The 17,853-nt window shown below is 32.6% G+C and overlaps 1 protein-coding gene across 1 annotated transcript in view; it reads right to left on the reverse strand.

Moving 5' to 3' along the window:
* Positions 1–1,396: 1,396 nt before the first annotated feature.
* Positions 1,397–17,853, reverse strand: part of LOC139859326 (protein argonaute PNH1-like) — a 54,136-nt gene continuing 37,679 nt past the window's right edge. The window contains exons 6-12 of the mRNA XM_071848120.1: positions 3,273–3,389; positions 3,111–3,178; positions 2,881–3,011; positions 2,304–2,759; positions 1,929–2,210; positions 1,720–1,836; positions 1,397–1,625 (exon numbers count right to left, since the gene is read on the reverse strand). The gene's annotated coding sequence lies outside the window, so the exon portion shown is untranslated. The remainder of the gene's footprint in view (positions 1,626–1,719; positions 1,837–1,928; positions 2,211–2,303; positions 2,760–2,880; positions 3,012–3,110; positions 3,179–3,272; positions 3,390–17,853) is intronic.

Below are 17,853 nucleotides of genomic sequence, written 5' to 3' on the forward strand. Positions count from 1 at the left end.
ACCACGTACGAAAGACGATTCACAGAATTGTGCCTATTGTGTCCGGGAGCATTCGAAGATGAGGAAGAGAAGATCGACGCGTTTGTGAAAAGATTACCGGAAAGAATCCAAGAAGATATAAGTTCACACGAGCCCGCCTCCATACAACAGGCATGTAGAATGGCTCACAAACTAGTGAACCAGATTGAAGAAAGAATTAAAGAACAGACTGCTGAAGAGGCCAATGTGAAGCAAGTCAAAAGAAAGTGGGAGGAAAACGGTGATAAGAATCACCAACACAAAAACAACAGCAATTACAACAATAATCGCAACAATTATCCCAACAATCGCAATATCAATCGCAACTACAACAAACTGCCTAACAACCACAACAACAACAACAACAACAACAACAACTACAACAATCATCCCAACAACAATAATAACCGCAACAACAACAACAATCAGAAGCAGCTATGCCAAAGGTGTGAAAAGTATCACTCGGGGTTCTGCACCAAATTTTGCAACAAGTGTAAAAGAAATGGTCATAGCGCGGCGAATTGTGAGGTCTACGGACCAGGGGTTAATAGAACGTATGGGTTGACGAATTTGCTGATGTTTAATGGCTAATTGCTCTAATATATCTTTGCCTTTTAGAAAGTATTGATTTTTCGACATGTTGGAGAACTTTTTATAACATGTTTTGACTACTGCCTTGGGTATAATGTGCTTGTTAAGGACCAATGGGTTAAATATGCTTGTTGATGTTGATGTAGTAAATTAAGCTGATGCAGCTTAATTTACCACAGCCGCTGTGAAAGAGGGAAACAGTGCTTATACGAGGACTAAACACCACATGATGGCTTCCATTATTCTTGGGTATTTAGCATAACTACAGCATACTCCTTTTTGTTTTCTCTTAAAACACATACATTTTATCCAGAGTGGCAAATTTGGCCTGGAATAGCTGGTTGGGTAACGGGTCTAAACAATGATCTTTGGTACGGTTGAAACATGGGTTGGGTTGACCCATAACACCTTTTATTATAAACTTTTGAATTCATTCATTATAAGCAGTTAGTGCGACAAGCTTGATTACAAAAATTGTCACATATAATTTATAAGAATTTATAAAGTTTTATGAAGTTGTTTCGTTATTTGCTACTCCATACTTGTTATGTGTTACTACGTACTTGTTAAAATGTTACACAAATCGACCCATTCATAAGTGCTTGGGTCAAAACTATTACATCTAGGTCTATAATATACTCCGTATTAAATTATTATTATTAAGTGCGTAAACCTTTTGGTTGTCTGTTTTGAACATGTTTAAATTTTAGGCTAAATGTGAACTTGTATTTTTTTTCTCAACAAGTCTTCTTGTTGCTAGCTACAGTCAAAAGACTTTAAGTAAATTTAAGAGCCAAATAGCTCACAAGTATTATTGCAACCATAAGTTAAATGAGTATTAATGGAAGAGAAGGAAGATCAATTGTGAATATCAATCAACACATTCTTAGTATTGTCAGGAGATTTAGTTTGAGTTGGATTCAAGGACAATGATATCTTGCCTGTGGGGCTGCGAACTGCGAAGAAACCAATGCTCGATACTTGGTTCAACTTGGCCAATCCATAGTAGCAACTACCTATAATAGTATTTAATTAAACTTAGTGAGTACATAATAATTAGTTTAAAATGACTATATAAGATATGGTGATCATAAAGAAAAAGAAACTTACAGCTGCTACAGAATCCTCCCCATGTTAAGCATGGGATACATGTGCACCAAATATGATTGTTGGGCAATCTGATATCACGGGCAAGCGCTCTGACAAAATTGTGTTGGTCCCACCTACCTATAATAATCTCATCAATACATGATCAGAAAACATGTCATTTTATAAACATAAGATTTTACATTTGATCTGTAAGTAGGTTAGTAGCATACCTTCACATTGACTTTCAATGCAAGGTTTCTAAGTTACTGATCATTCGACTGCATAACGTGTTTTGGTTGGCGGCATTGTGAAACAATTCCTAATTCAGTTTCAAAGACCCTCTTAATCAAGCCATAGCACTCACTCGTGTCTGCTAGAATAACAAATAGTAGTTGGAGGGATTTTTCTTGTCCTAACTTAGAAATAGATTGACGGTGAATATGAGTTAACGCCTTCCTAATGTTGTTAGGAGTTTCAGTTACGATTGGAAATAATGGTTCCTGAGTAAAAGTCTACAAAATGAAAATCAAAGTAAAAAAGTAATCAATTAGCTGTTTTGATTTATAAAGATGAGAAAGAGAAGTTGAAGATATATAATTTATTACCATTCCTTTGGCTCCACACATCAATATGATCCGTTCGCAGAAACGGTCAACAACATCTGTACTAAGACCGGAGAAATTTACTACGGCCCAATAGTTCACTTTGCCGCCATTGAACATTTCCTAGTTCATTTGGAAAAAAAAAAATTAAATTTTGAAATCAGTCTATAATGAAAGCAAAAGCAGTAACGTTACCAAGTCGTCCATATTCCATTCACCCACATCTGGAAGAATTTCTAATTCAATGCCTCTTTGGCGATACTTGAGTTGAACCCATGGAACATTTTGAATGTCACAAATAAAGATAAAAATATACAATAAAAATATAAACACAGAGGAAAAAAAAGTTACATATGGAGGTGGAAGGACTCGCGCTTTAATTTCAGTAAGATTCTCCACGACATGCAATCCGAATTCTTGTAAAAGGTAGTCAGCATTAAAGTTATTCCCTCTAAGCACCTTTAACCACCAAATTTTTAAAAAAAAACCGTTAATAACTGAAAGAGTTGAAAAGATCTTGAAATAATGATACTAAACATTTACAGAAGATAACACACAAAAAAGGTGTTAAATTTCATACAACGAGTGTATCTTCCTCGAGATCTTTGGGAGGTATACAAGTAGCCTTGAGCATTTCGGTAACCTTTTTAATCATGCCACAGCACCCACTCATTTCTAGTAAAACAACAAACAGTATTTGGTGGGACCGTCCTGCATTAGCAAAAGATCAATTGTGAATATCAATCAACACATTCTTAGTATTGTCAGGCGATTTAGTTTGAGTTGGATTCAAGGACAATGATATCTTGCCTGTGGGGCTGCGAAGAAACCAATGCTCGATACTTGGTTCAACTTGGCCAATCCATAGTAGCAACTACCTATAATAGTATTTAATTAAACTTAGTGAGTACATAATAATTAGTTTAAAATGACTATATAAGATATGGTGATCATAAAGAAAAAGAAACTTACAGCTGCTACAGAATCCTCCCCATGTTGAGCATGGGATACATGTGCACCAAATATGATTGTTGGGCAATCTGATATCACGGGCAAGCGCTCTGACAAAATTGTGTTGGTCCCGCCTACCTATAATAATCTCATCAATACATGATCAGAAAACATATCAGCTGAGTAAAAGCCTACAAAAGAAAAACTAAAATTAAATAGTAATCAATCAGCTGGGAAACTGAAACTGAGGAAACTTCGCTTTCTAAAAAAGAAATATAAATGGCTATCCTCTGGAAACACTTGATGGGCTCACCCCCTTGTTCAGTATATATCAATACCACATATATATAAGTCTAAGCATGAACTCAAGTTTTTTCATATAATATACACCGATCGTTAACACGTCTACCAAAATAATTAATATGCGCCGAACATAATACATACTTAATTCAACTGTACCGTATGCAAACAAGAATATATATGAGTTGAATCAAATATTCTTTTATCATGATTGCAGTTTATTTCGTAAATTTAAAAGAGCATTCAAATCGAAAAAATTAAGTAGAGTTTGAATGATGTCATATATAATTAAATTTTAGACAAAAAGATTAAGGGGTGTTTTAACCAAGATCACAGGGACCACCGCCGTTTGAACTTAAAACCACAGGGACGAAGCATATAATATTTAAGAGTTGGGGACTAGCGACGTAATTTAAACAAGACCACAAAGACCATCAATGTAATTAACTCTTTTAAGTATAATGTGAATTTTTTAAAATAATAATAATAATAATCTGAATATGAATAAGTAAAGAAATATTCAAACTTTCAAGATGATAGGTATATGCACTGTTGTAAAAAAACCCTCATTACTCCCGATTTCGCCTTTTTAAGAAGAGTAGGTTTCGATTTTCCAAAATCCGTTTAATTAATCGGTCAATGTCGGTTAATAGGTCAAAATTGATCGATGTTATGTATAACAACCCTCATATTTCCATACCTGAATTGACTAATTTGACTATAGGGTTGTTATCCATACGTAATATATAATTAAATTCGACGTTGATCAAATATTTATTTTTAGTCGACATGTTCTGTTAACTAAAGTTTACACTAATTATATAAAATAACTTTAGTTAATATTAATGCGTATTATATTTAAAACTATATGTGACATAATTATTAATTAAATGATAAGTTATTTTAATCATTATATATATTTTTAGCTTATAAAAAAAATAAAAATAAAAAGAAATAAGATTTTTTTTATAAATTAAATAATGAGCCCATGAATTTTGACTAAATATTTTCAAAAACAAAAACTTATTAAAACATTTTTAACATGTTTTTATTATTTTGTCAAAATTGGCACCTTTATTTTATTATTTTTTTTCTTTTCACCAACCATTTTTTACCTATAAATACATGGCTCTTCATTCATTTTTTCTTGCCAAACACAAAAACTTAAGTTATTCTCTCAAAATCTTGAAGAAAATTTGAAGTACTTTCTATTTTTATTAATTTTTTTCAATATTGTCATTTATATTTATATTTATTGTATATTCTTTGTAAAATTCGAAATTAATTATGTTTATATGTTATAATTAGTATTATAAGTGTTATGATGCATAAAAATAATTTTGATAATTTATGGAATATTATTTATAATTAAATACGAATTATGTAGTGTTTAAACGTAAAAACAATGTAAAATTCGTAATAATAACTTTTAACCAAAAATAAAATATATATATAATTTTTTTCTGAGTTTTTAAAACTTATATAGATCTGAAAAAATTATAAAAATAATTACTTGGGTCGAATTGATATTTATTATATAATTAAACTCTATTATTATGTAATTCGAAGGTAAATTAAGAATAAATATAAAATAATAAAAAAATATTTTTTTAAATATTTTTCTACAGGTTATTAGACTGATAGAAACTTATAAAAATTATAAAAATAATTATTTGGGTTTATTTAGTAATTATGTAGAATTAAAATTGTTTTGTGAATACATTAAGGGTAAAAACAAAAATAAATACAAAAATATAATAAAAACATTTTCTTAAATTTTTCTACTAATCTATATGATTAACTAAGACTATAAAAATTATATATGTAATTTTTAGATATTTAATTTATTATTTAGACATTTTTGAATAATGTTCGATTAATAAAACACTATTATTTTTGAAGTAATTTAGGTATTTATTTAAAGGTAATTATATTAAATATATATAAGACATACTAAGGTATAATAACTAAATATTAAATAAAACTTAGGTTATATTATCACATATATAATTATTAAGTACATTAATAATTCGTTGTGTGTATACACCTAAAGTGAAGGTTAATCAAAGATAATGTATAATTCATGTGAACTTCATCGCTACTCAAGATCGTAAGTGAATGATGTCTAGGTTGCCATTTATGGGTAAGCTTGTGGATCTCGAATGCCATGACTTAGATTCTGGTCAAGAATCCTGGGCCCCCGGTTACATCTGGTCATTCCTGACTTATTTGATAGCAACGAAGTTTGAGTAAAGTTATACAACGTCTTGCTAAAGATTAACCCGAACTTTCTAAAATTGGAAAATTACTATAAGTGGAAACTTTCCATAAATAGTAACCTTCCGAAAATGGAAATTCTTTAGTGAACCATTACTATCAATATAGTACTATATACTATTGTCTGTTAGGCAATGTCTGATCATACGTTCTATCTCTAGGTTGAGATCTCGGTCACGTCCTTCCGTTCAATTCTTTCGTGTGCTACTAAGGTGAACTTCATAGCCCCACTTTTTACTGTTTCATAACTGTTTTATAACTTTTGGGGTGAGACACATGCTTGCTTTATAACTGTTTTACGCTTAGACACAAGTACTAAATTGTTAACTATGCTGTCATGCTTTGATTCATGCTAAATCCCTACCGTAATATCTTTAATTGCTACGCTTGTTTAGTAGCGATATTACAAAATGCAGCAACACTTCTAGATTGATATTTCTATATCAATCAACTTTAAACTAAATCTTGTGGTCTAAAACTTTGGATATTATTTATAAACCTATGAATTTCACTCAACCTTTTTGGTTGACACTTTAAGCTTGTTTTCTCTCAGGTGATGATTGAGCTAGCTGCTACTTGCTACTAGATGATTGATGTATGCTTTGCTGCTTGCATGGAGTCCATCATTCATATTTATCATTTTGTTTAAGACATTTTCCATTTACTGTACTCTTATGATGTAAAACTTTGAATAATGCTTCCGTTGTTTATTTAATAAATAAAACGTCTCATTTAGAGTCGTTCTCGCTTATACAACTGTGTTATGATATGATTGGTCACAATTTGTAACATCCCGCCTTTTTCCATTTACTTTTCCGTTATACTAATATAAAGTCCGTTATATGTTTATAACATCTCCCGTTGATACGCGTTTTAAATTATCTCGTTTAGGTAATTCACGCACCCGAACGAAAGTTGAGGGACTAAACTTGACAAGGGATCAAACCCTTGACTAGGTCAAAGGGTCAAACCCCTTTCACTCATTCATTATCATCTCCATCTCTCTCTCTTTCTCTCTAGCAAGAACACACACACCATTACCAAATTCATTCAATCATCATCTAAATCCGATCTAGGAGGCTTACAACAAAATAAATTACATATTCGTAATCCTCTCTTCATCCTCTTCATTTTGGTACCAACTTCATCTCGTTTGGGTAACATTTCTAAAACTCTAGATTTCTCTAAATTCGTGTTTTTGACTTGAAATGGTGTTAGTTAGTGTCTATGGCTCATTGTGATGTCATGTGTATAATTTATATGCTCGATCTCGTTGTTTTAGTGTAACTAGCATGAACTTGAATTTTGGTGTGTTGTTCTTGAATTTTGGATGATCATATGTTGTTAGATGTTAAAAGTTCATGTTCTAATTGTGTTCCTAGTATCACTAGCTTCAATTTGATGTGTAGGTTGCTTGAGAAAACTCCATAAACTTGATTAGTGATTTTGGTGAATTCGGGTTAGGGTTTGATAAGCTTGAAATGAATATTTGATGCATTGAATGACATGAATTGTAGTTAGTAAGTAGTTAGTTGTATTGTATGCTCGATTACCTACAAAACGGCATGTTATATGTATGCATTAAATGCCCGAATCATAAATGTGCACTTATCAAATTTGTGTATTAAATGTGTGCATTAATTGATCATTTACTTTGGAAAGCCGATTGTTACAAATAACATTTTTGGTTGGTGAAATGTATTTAGATGTGTTCTTTGTCAAATTACCTTTCTAACGATATAAGATACGAGTTCTAAGTATTAGCGGTTTGCGAGTTATGCTTGAAAGTGTTTGGAATTGAGACTTGGACATTTGAGACTGACCAGGTACCAGTTCCCGTGTATTGTCGCGGCGCGACAATTTGGGGCCGCGGCGCGGCCTAAGCCGTGTCCAGTTTCTGACCTCTTTGGTCAAAATACGAAAAATGTTTGGCACACTATGGACCTCCGATTCACATGAGACTTGTTCTAACATGCTTATATATGAATAAAAACCTCAGAAAAATAGTTCGGGACCCGACCCGAACGTGTTGACTTTCGTTGACTTTGACCGACCAAAGTTTGACTTTTTGTCAAACTTAACCAAATGATTATGCAACCTTCCTAACTTGTTTCTGTACTTGTATCTTGCATGAAACTTGACAATTTGATTCACATGCTACATAATCGAGTCGTAACGAGCCATAGGACTAATTGAACATCTTTGACCTATCGTGTTTACTGTTATTGATACGACCTATTTGTTTAGGTCAAGACTAGCACTATCCTTCGCACACGTTATTTTGTGAAGTACTTTTCGTACGTGCACTCAAGGTGAGATCATAGTCCCACTTTTACTCTTTTGCACTTACATTTGGGATGAGAAAAACATAAACGTTTCGTTTTACTAAGTGAACACAAGTACAGGAAAACAAACATTCTACATACAAGTTTGAACAAAAATCCTCAATTCGATTATCATTAGTTACACTTGCCGGGTGTAAGCGAGAACTTATGTTATATGGCCATATGGGTTTGACAAACCCTCATTCAAACGGTTCGCTACCGTTTACGAATGAAATATATTTTCGAGAAACAGTGTATGTTCAAACACTATTGTGATGGGGTTCTATGGAAGGAATGTTAAGCATTGATAATTGGGTGCTCGTGAAACAAACTTTTGGAATGTATTACTATTATCTCATTGTTGCAAATCTTGTGGTTCACTTGTACTTACTTACTCAAACCTATGATTTCACCAACGTTTTCGTTGACAGATTTCTATGTTTTTCTCAGGTCCTTGAACGATACATGATACATGCTTCCGCTCTTTATTTTGATACTTGCATTGGATGTCGAGTATATATGCATACATGGAGCGTCTTTTGGCTACTTTTAAATTGTGTCGCATAAGTTTCATTTGTACTTATAACTTTGTAACGCAACTTGTGGTGGAACTATTCTTGTAAACTTTGAACAATCTTTTCTTATAAAATAAATGCGACATATTTTGGTCAAAAGTCATAATAAAGACTTATGACCACGCAACGGGACCGAAGTAGTCGGCGCCGTCAAACATGATTTGGTCGGGTCGCTACACAATTACCCCTGGTCCATTTTGGGGGTGTGACATTATGGTTAATAGTTGCGGTCAAAATCCGTTTAATTAATCGGTCAATGTCGGTTAATTGGTCAAAATCGGTCGCTGTTATGGTCAAAATCGGTCGTTGTCAGGGGTTCGATCCCCGGCTCTGTAAAAAAGTCTGTGAGAGAGGTATTACCGAGTTGGAAATCAATCAGGATCGTCACCACCAAGGGTACGATTCTGAAACAACCACGATCAGTGGCATTATACTAATCCATTCGCTGGTCAGCCTAGGGACGACCGAAGGGGTTACCCGGAGGATCCATTACGAGGCCCGTGTATGAAAGTTGAAATACCGGAATTCACAGGATCCGTTCACCCAATGATTTCTGGGATTGGTTAAGCACTGTTTAAAGAGTTTTCGATGTCAAAGATGTTCGAGAAGACTTGAAGGTAAAACTAGTCGCAATTAAACTACGAAAACACGCATTCCTGTGGTGGGATCATGTTAAGAAACAACGCCGGTTAGCCCATAATTCCAAAGTCAAGACGTGGGATAAGATGAAGCGATTACCACGTAGGAATTTTTTGCCCGAGAATCATAGACAAGAAGCTTTCCTTGATAATCATAACCTCCGACAACGAACAGAGGCGATAATAGAAAAATTCATCCAAGAGTTCGATAAGTTACGAATGCGGTGTGACATTAATGAGGAAGAAGAACAACATGTGGCCTATTTTCTAAGAGCTATCAAACCAGAAATTTCGATCGTTTGTGAGTTTACAGTATTATGCCAGTTATGAAGACGTATGCCGGTTAGCGTTGAAGTTCGAGAAACAACAAAGCAAGGGCAAAGGAAAGGTTACTTTTAATTGTGGGTTTTCGAACAATAATCCACCCTTTACCCCTGTTGAGAAAAAAATTTAACCACCCACAAAAAAACCTTCACCTAGCACCAACAGTAGAATACCAAGGTGTTTCTCCTGTTGATCTTTTGCCTCGTTCTATTCTGGAACCACCATATACTGAAGGCCGTGATCATGCCAATGCTATGAAAGAGTTACACTTACAGGTTCACAATCGTATCGCTAAACCGAACCAACTATATCGGGCTCAAGCTAATAAGCACTGCAAACGCGTTATTTATGATGTTGAGTAACAAGCATAATAATGTAATTACGTAGACTATCCGTGTAATTATGTCGAAACACATATATTATATATGTATATATGTGTGTGTGTGTTCTATAATAAGAATATTCAATTCCAGTAAAATGTCATGAAAATAAGTTATGTTTACCTTTTTTAAAGCTCAGGATCACGTCATGTTAATAATTCTTATGATATGATGATGTTGAATCAAATGCCATTGAAGATTTGCTATATGAATCTTAATATACCTCATCCTTAACTGGACAAATTAGCAATAGACAAAGGATAAGAAAGGATAATTTTGTAACATTTGTACGTAATGTAACACTAATAATTAAAACAAATTTACATCTACATTTATATCGTCTAAAAGTAGGGAAGTTGAACTGAGATTAAGTTATAAACTTAGAAATGCAAATTGTAAGAGATTGTGGTATTTTATATGGAGTATGTATATGTATGAAAAACTAAAAGTGGAGATGAAATAAATAGATGTTGGGTGGTAGGTTTTTGCACGAGATAAAGTATAATTTATAAAATTAATAAGTTATAAAAGTTATAAGTTATAATTAAGCATTAAAGAGAAAAAAAAAAAAAAAAAAAAAAAAAAAAAAACAAAAATTGGGTTGATTCGCCAATCAAGTTAATGTAACTAAATGAGGGCGAAATACATAGATCTTGAATAAAAAAGTGAAAACTGTACAAACCCCTTTTGACTTACAAAATTTAAAATATAAAATACTCATTAACATAATATACGTTCGGTTGTATTAATTAACTAGTAATTAATACATATAACACAATACTCAAAAACAATAGGGAGTATATCACATAAATAGATTATTTACTACTATGAAATTAAAAGTAAAAGAAATATACCAGAGGTGATAGCTGCTGCGACTGGAGATGATGATGGTGGTCGGAGTTGGGTGATGGTGGTCGGAATTAGGTGACGGTGATATGTAGGTGGATGATGTAATCTGGAAGGGAAGTAGGTGTCTGTGAAGTTGAGATAATTATGGAGAGATAAAGGTTAAGTAAGAACGTCTTATAAAGGATTGAAATATTGAACTGAATGAAGAGTAAATATCCAAGCCTACTCAACCAATGCAAAGCCTACCACGATTAACCGAAGCAAGATCCAAGGCTTGCATATACAAGTCACGAGAAAGGGTACTCTGTAATGTCAAAAGAAAAGTTCAAGAACAGATTCTTGAATAGACAATTCAAAAAAATTACTTTCCACCAAACTCATTTATTTCTACCTAACTCGTTTTCTTATCTTTTGTCATTGTTTCTTGTTTGTTTTTTTTTAGTACACTTGATTTATTGAATTATAATGCATGTTACTAAATGAGGGCGAAATTTGTCGAAACAGATTAGATCATTCAGTAATAAAGCAAGAAAACCTTGGGCTAAATAACAAAAGATGGGTCTCAACTCATTGTTTTTTCAAAGTTGAATCATATATTGGGCATTGGACTTTTAAATGATTTTGAGATATTGGTTAAGTTGATCTCATTTTCAAAAGTGTTTAACAATATATATATTCAAAAAACCGTAAGTGCAAAAATGTCACATGATTTCGCACCACACACTATTCTTGTAGCTTGGAGTGCGATGTGTGGTTCTTGGAGCATGATGTTTGGTGTTTGTTAGGCAAAAACTTTGAATGGCTATATCTTTTGACTTGTAACTCCAATTTATTCACCCTTTTTTTAAGTCATGTAATATTTTTAGATCTATCCATTGATACGCTTTTGAAGTGACAAAAATAATTTTGAAATTATACATGTTGTATTTTTTTAATTAACCTAGAAAATGTCTGATTTGCGAAATGTAACGTTTATTCAAATTGATTCAGGGTTTCGTGTACTTTAGTCAAGATAGATGATAAATTTAACGGATCACAAATTAGAATGTTCCATACCAAGTTATGACGATTAAAGTATGTTAAAAAGTCAAAGTCAACGATAACGTCAATGTTGAAGGTCTGCGAGAGCGAATTTTGAAAAAAATGGGACAAACCGCCCAGTGTTAGGTACTTGGTGCGTGGTGGGCAAAAACATGGAATTAATGGTCGCATCTTATGACTTGTAGCTCGGATTTAGTCACCATTTTTTTAAATCGTGTATTTTTTTTAGATCTCCCCGTTGGTACCTTCGGAAGTGATAATAACAATTTTGAATTTAGACATGATATGATATTATTAACCTATAAATACTTGATTTGCGAGATGTGACGTTTTCTAAAATTGATTGAGGGGTTTCGTATATTTTTAGTCAAGATTGATGATAAACTTAATGAATTACAAATTAGAATGTTCTAAAGCAAGTTATGAGCGGTCAAAGTATGTTAGAAAGTCAAAATTAACGAAAACGTCAAAAATGAAGGTCTTTGAGGCCGATTTCGAACAGAACTTGGGTGAAACAGCCTATGGCTAAGTCGGAGCCGCGAGTGAAAAGATACGACAACCACCAAGCATCACACACGGTGCGTGGTGTTTGGTGTGCGGTGCGTGTTCGAGAAGAAAAATGATTGTCTAGGTCAACATCTCGGTAACACGCATCACGCACCAAACTACAAGCATGGTGCGTGGTGCGAAGACCGAAGTTAAAAGCACTTTTGCAATTACGATTTTTTGAAGGCATATTGTTAAACACGTTTGAAAGTTGGGGCATTTTGACCAATTTCTCAATGATATTTGGCATGAAATTGTAATATGTTAGATGTACTTAATTTTAGAACGACTTTTATACGTTTTATATGTTATATATAAACATTGATTTATAAAGTTAACAAATATAATAATGGATAACGTTTATTCAACTTTCTTTTGTCATTGTTTCTTGTTTGTTTTTTTAGTACACTTGATTTATTTAATTATACATGTAACTAAATGAGGGCGAAATTTGTCGAAACAGATTAGACCACTTGTAGTGGTTGGGGGCGTGGATTGGGGGCGTGAGTTGCTTTTTGTACCTTTTTGATGACTATGCATGACGTGTGGGTTGTTTTTATGGAGGAGTGGTGGTGTGGGTTTTTGGTGTGTGTTAAGAGTATTATGATGATGTGTTAAAATATAATTGGGTTAGGTATTAAAAGAGATACTCCATAAAATAATATTTTTAAATTAAAAAAAAATTAAAAAAAAAAAAGTAAACAACACCGTTGCCATCCGAGTTGCAGGCTAAGGCACGCTCCTCTTCACCCTTCTAGCCACGCCTCGATACGGGAGGTGGGGGGGCGGCGCCAGGTGACACATCACCCTCCCACGCCGTTTTCCTCCACCGCTACAACAGGTCTTAGATCATTCAATAATAAAGCAAGAAAATCTTGGGCTAAATAACAAAAGATGGGTCTTAACTCATTGTTTTTTCAAAGTTGAATCATATATTGGGCATTGGACTTTTAAATGATTTTGAGATATTGGTTAAGTTGATCTCATTTTCAAAAGTGTTTAACAATATATATATATTCAAAAAATCGTAACTGCAAAAATGTCACATGATTTCGCACCACGCACTATTCTTGTAGCTTGGAGTGCGATGTGTGGTTCTTGGTGCATGGTGTTTGGTGTTTGTTAGGCAAAAACTTTGAATGGATATATCTTTTGACTTGTAACTCCAATTTATTCACCCTTTTTTTAAGTCATGTAATATTTTTAGATCTATCCATTGATACGCTTTTGAAGTGACAAAAATAATTTTGAAATTATACCTTTTGTGATTTTTTTAATTAACCTAGAAAATGTCTGATTTGCGAAATGTAACGTTTATTCAAATTGATTCAGGGGTTTCGTGTACTTTAGTCAAGATAGATGATAAACTTAATGAATTACAAACTAGAAAGTTCTAAAGCAAGTTATGAGTGGTCAAAGTCTGTTAGAAAGTCAAGATTAACGAAAACGTCTAAAATGAAGGTCTTTGAGGCCGAATTTCGAACAGAACTTGGGTGAAACAGCCTATGGCTAAGTCGGAGCCGCGAGTGAAAAGATACGACTACACCAAGCATCACACACGGTGCTTGGTGTTTGGTGTGTGGTGCGTGTTCGAGAAGAAAAATGATTGTCTTGGTCATCATCTCGGTAACACGCATCACGCACCAAACTACAAGCATGGTGCGTGGTGCGAAGACCGAAGTTAAAAGCTATCACACCCCCAGTTAGGGCCTGGGCGAAATGTGATTCAATATCATAATACATACCAACATATTATAAAATGAGAACAATAACTATATGAATAAAACCAAATTGTATTTGAATAAACGCAGCGGAAGAATTAATAATGTCGTTACAAGAATTATAAATTGTTCAAATGCAGAAAAGTAAATATGCGATAAGTCTTGATCCTAGCTAAGTAAGTCATCACATAAGCAGTAGATATAGAGGTCATGATCATTCAGTACCTGAGACAAACATGCTAAAAGTCTCAACCAAAAAGGTTGAGTGAAATTCATAGGTTTAACAAATATGTTTGACCGTTTGTTTTTAGACCACAAGATTTGTTATAAAAGTAGATCACGCAGATCCAAAAGTAGTACTGATTCGTGATATTTTAGACTAAACGTTTGTTTTGTTGCCCCGATGATAAGTTGGCAGTACCTTATCACCATGTTTAAATCATTATTAAGTAATACAAAGACATCGCGGTCAAATGTATCGGGGACGTTACTCCCGATAGGCCTACCCCCAATAATTAAGAATGCCTTATCCTGAAAGCAATTAAAAAATATCACTGTGGGGTCTTAATAGCATAAGCTAGTCATAGTACAGTTTAGGTTCGTACTTGTGTCTAAGTTGTTTAAAGTATAAAAGCAGCATGTGTCTCACCCCAGTAAGTATAAAAAGTGCTATAGCAATAAGAGTGGGGCTATGAAAGTCACCTTAGTAATTCGATGAGATAAAGTAATCCTTAAAGAGGAAGTATGGATGATCGAAGCACGGAATAAGTCAACCTAAGAATAAGTTGAGAATAGTTTAGATGTTTTGCACGTATTATGACAAGTGTAAGTATTTTCTTTTATAGTAAGTTTAAAGAAGGTTTATCGTTTTGGAAATCTTTTCATACTAGACAAGCTTCCAATCTAACACTTTCAATTTAAAATGGCCTTTTCAGGTCATAGGTTTCTGAGCCACAGGATCCTTTAACTTAGGAAAAATTTATAAATTTTTGTTATGGTGTAAAAGTATTTATTTCTAATTTCTTTTTCGGTTCAAGATAAATCAAAGTTTATAAAGTAATAATTATTATATCAACTCAATTAATTCATCTAAAATTTTCGTATGCCTAATATAGTGTATTAAGCTTAGAAAAATTATTTGTACATTTATATTAATAGTTTAACTATTTAATTCAACTTTTGTATTGTTTTTAGTTTAAATTCGGAATTAAATAGAAATATATAATTATTAATTCTAAAAATAATTTTTATAACTTTCTTATTAGTTCCTAAGTAATTTCCATTGATTATTGTAGTCATAAACATGTTATATCATTAAATTCTATTTTTCTTTTTAAAACAGATTTTCCGGTACTGTAGCAAAAGTAGAAGAAAATACAAATTAATTATTTAAAATGACAAATAAATCAAACATAAATTTTTATAATTACTTTTATGACCTAAGGAACAAGTGAAAATTATAAAACATAATATATAAAATTGTTTACTATTTATTTCTTCATTATCTATATATACCGAATATAAAAAAGTCAGTTTTTAATTTTTAATAAATATAAATTCGAATGTATAATTCATAAAAATAATTTTTATAGTAATTAGGATACTTAATACTAATCATCATGTATTTACATTATTTATTATAATTAATTTCATATTTATTTGGTATTTAACATAAAACTAGCACAAAAATATGATAAAAACTAAATAAAAACTATAAAAATAATATAGAGAACTTACAAAAATAATTTTTGCAGAGGTTTGAGAGTATGATCTTCAAGTGAGAATAAATTTTTGAGGTGTAAAGGATTTTGAAAGAAATGACTAGTATTTATAGGTGAAAACTTGGTATAAAAAAAATGTATAAAAGAAATAAAAAGAAAAAGAAAAGAAAACTATTAATATTAATAATTGTATCAGCCCATAATTTGTATTAAATAAAGAAAAGTTTTTTTATAAAGCTAGATCTAGATCTAGAATAAAATTAAAAAAAATAAAAAGCAAAAAGTATTAAAAAAATTTTTGTTTACTATTCGGCGCTACAGTAACTTTTTTTTTTATATATATATATACATATATATATATATATATATATATATATATATATATATATATATATATATATATATATATATATATATATATATATTTACAATGACTATAACCTTCATTTTTATAAAAGATATCATTGTATAGATTAGTTTTTGTAAGTGGTAACATATTTACATAAACTTTACATCTTATAAATATGTATATACTTTTTAGTTATATATAAATATATATGTATATATAACTTTGTCAAGTATAAAGTTTATAAATTTAACTAATAAACTTATGTTACTTGATATGAATTTATATGTTGTAAACTTATTTATTTTAAGTATACATTATATAAATTACTTGATAAGTTTAGGTTTCGTTATATAATATAAACTTATAGATGTACTTTGTTGAATAATATTTATCCGTTTAACGTTTGTTAGTTTCGTATATATATATAACGACCATTCATTAATACTTAATCTTTTTTTTTTCGGGCATTTTAAATTATACGGAAGAAAATATAGATGAAAAAATGAGGGTCGTTATAGTACCTCCCCGTTGATGAAAACTTCGTCCCGAAGTTTTAAGTGGAGTTCCCGTCTGCTTCATCAACAGTTGGGAAGAGATGGGGGTATTTCTGTATCATTTGGTCTTTGCGTTCCCAGGTATATTCGGGGCCTCTACGCGAATTTCAACGGACTTTAACAATAGGTATGTTGCTCTTACGAGTTTCTTTGACCTCTTCTTTCATAATCTCTATAGGTTCTTCGATAAAGTGCATTTGCTCATCAATGCGGATATCATCCAAAGGAATAACAAGAGTATCTTCGGCGAGACACTTTTTCAGATTTGAGACATGAAACACATCATGTACTTGACTTAATTCAGCTGGAAGTTCTAATCGATACGCAACGGGACCGATTCTTTGAATAACTTTGAAAGGTCCAACATAACGCGGACTGAGTTTACTTCGTTTACCGAAGCGGATAACACCCTTCCAAGGAGATACTTTCAACATAACGTTATCTCCAACTTGGAATTCTAACGGTTTTCGGTGAGGGTCGGCATAACTCTTTTGTCGACTACGAGCGGTTTCTAAACGCTTCTTGATTTGCACGATCTTTTCGGAAGTTTCATGAATAAGTTCAGGACCAGTTAATTGTCTGTCCTCGAGTTCATCCCAACACAACGGAGATCTACATTTGCGACCGTATAAAGCTTCGAATGGTGCAGCTTTAATACTAGAGTGATAGCTGTTGTTGTAAGAAAACTCGGCTAAAGGTAGGTGTTTATCCCACCCTTTACCGAAATCGATAACACATGCTCGTAGCATATCCTCCAAAGTTTGGATAGTTCGTTCACTTTGGCCGTCCGTTTGCGGATGATAAGCTGTACTCATGTCGAGTCGAGTTCCAAGAGACGCTTGCAAGGATTTCCAGAAATTGGAAGTAAATCGACTATCGCGATCCGAGATAATAGAAGTAGGGACACCGTGACGAGTAACAATCTCTTTAACATAGAGTTGAGCTAACTTTTCCATTCTGTCAGTCTCTTTGATTGGTATGAAATGTGCAGACTTAGTGAGAC

This window comes from Rutidosis leptorrhynchoides, chromosome 7 (assembly GCF_046630445.1).
Source record: "Rutidosis leptorrhynchoides isolate AG116_Rl617_1_P2 chromosome 7, CSIRO_AGI_Rlap_v1, whole genome shotgun sequence".
Lineage (NCBI taxonomy): Eukaryota > Viridiplantae > Streptophyta > Magnoliopsida > Asterales > Asteraceae > Rutidosis > Rutidosis leptorrhynchoides.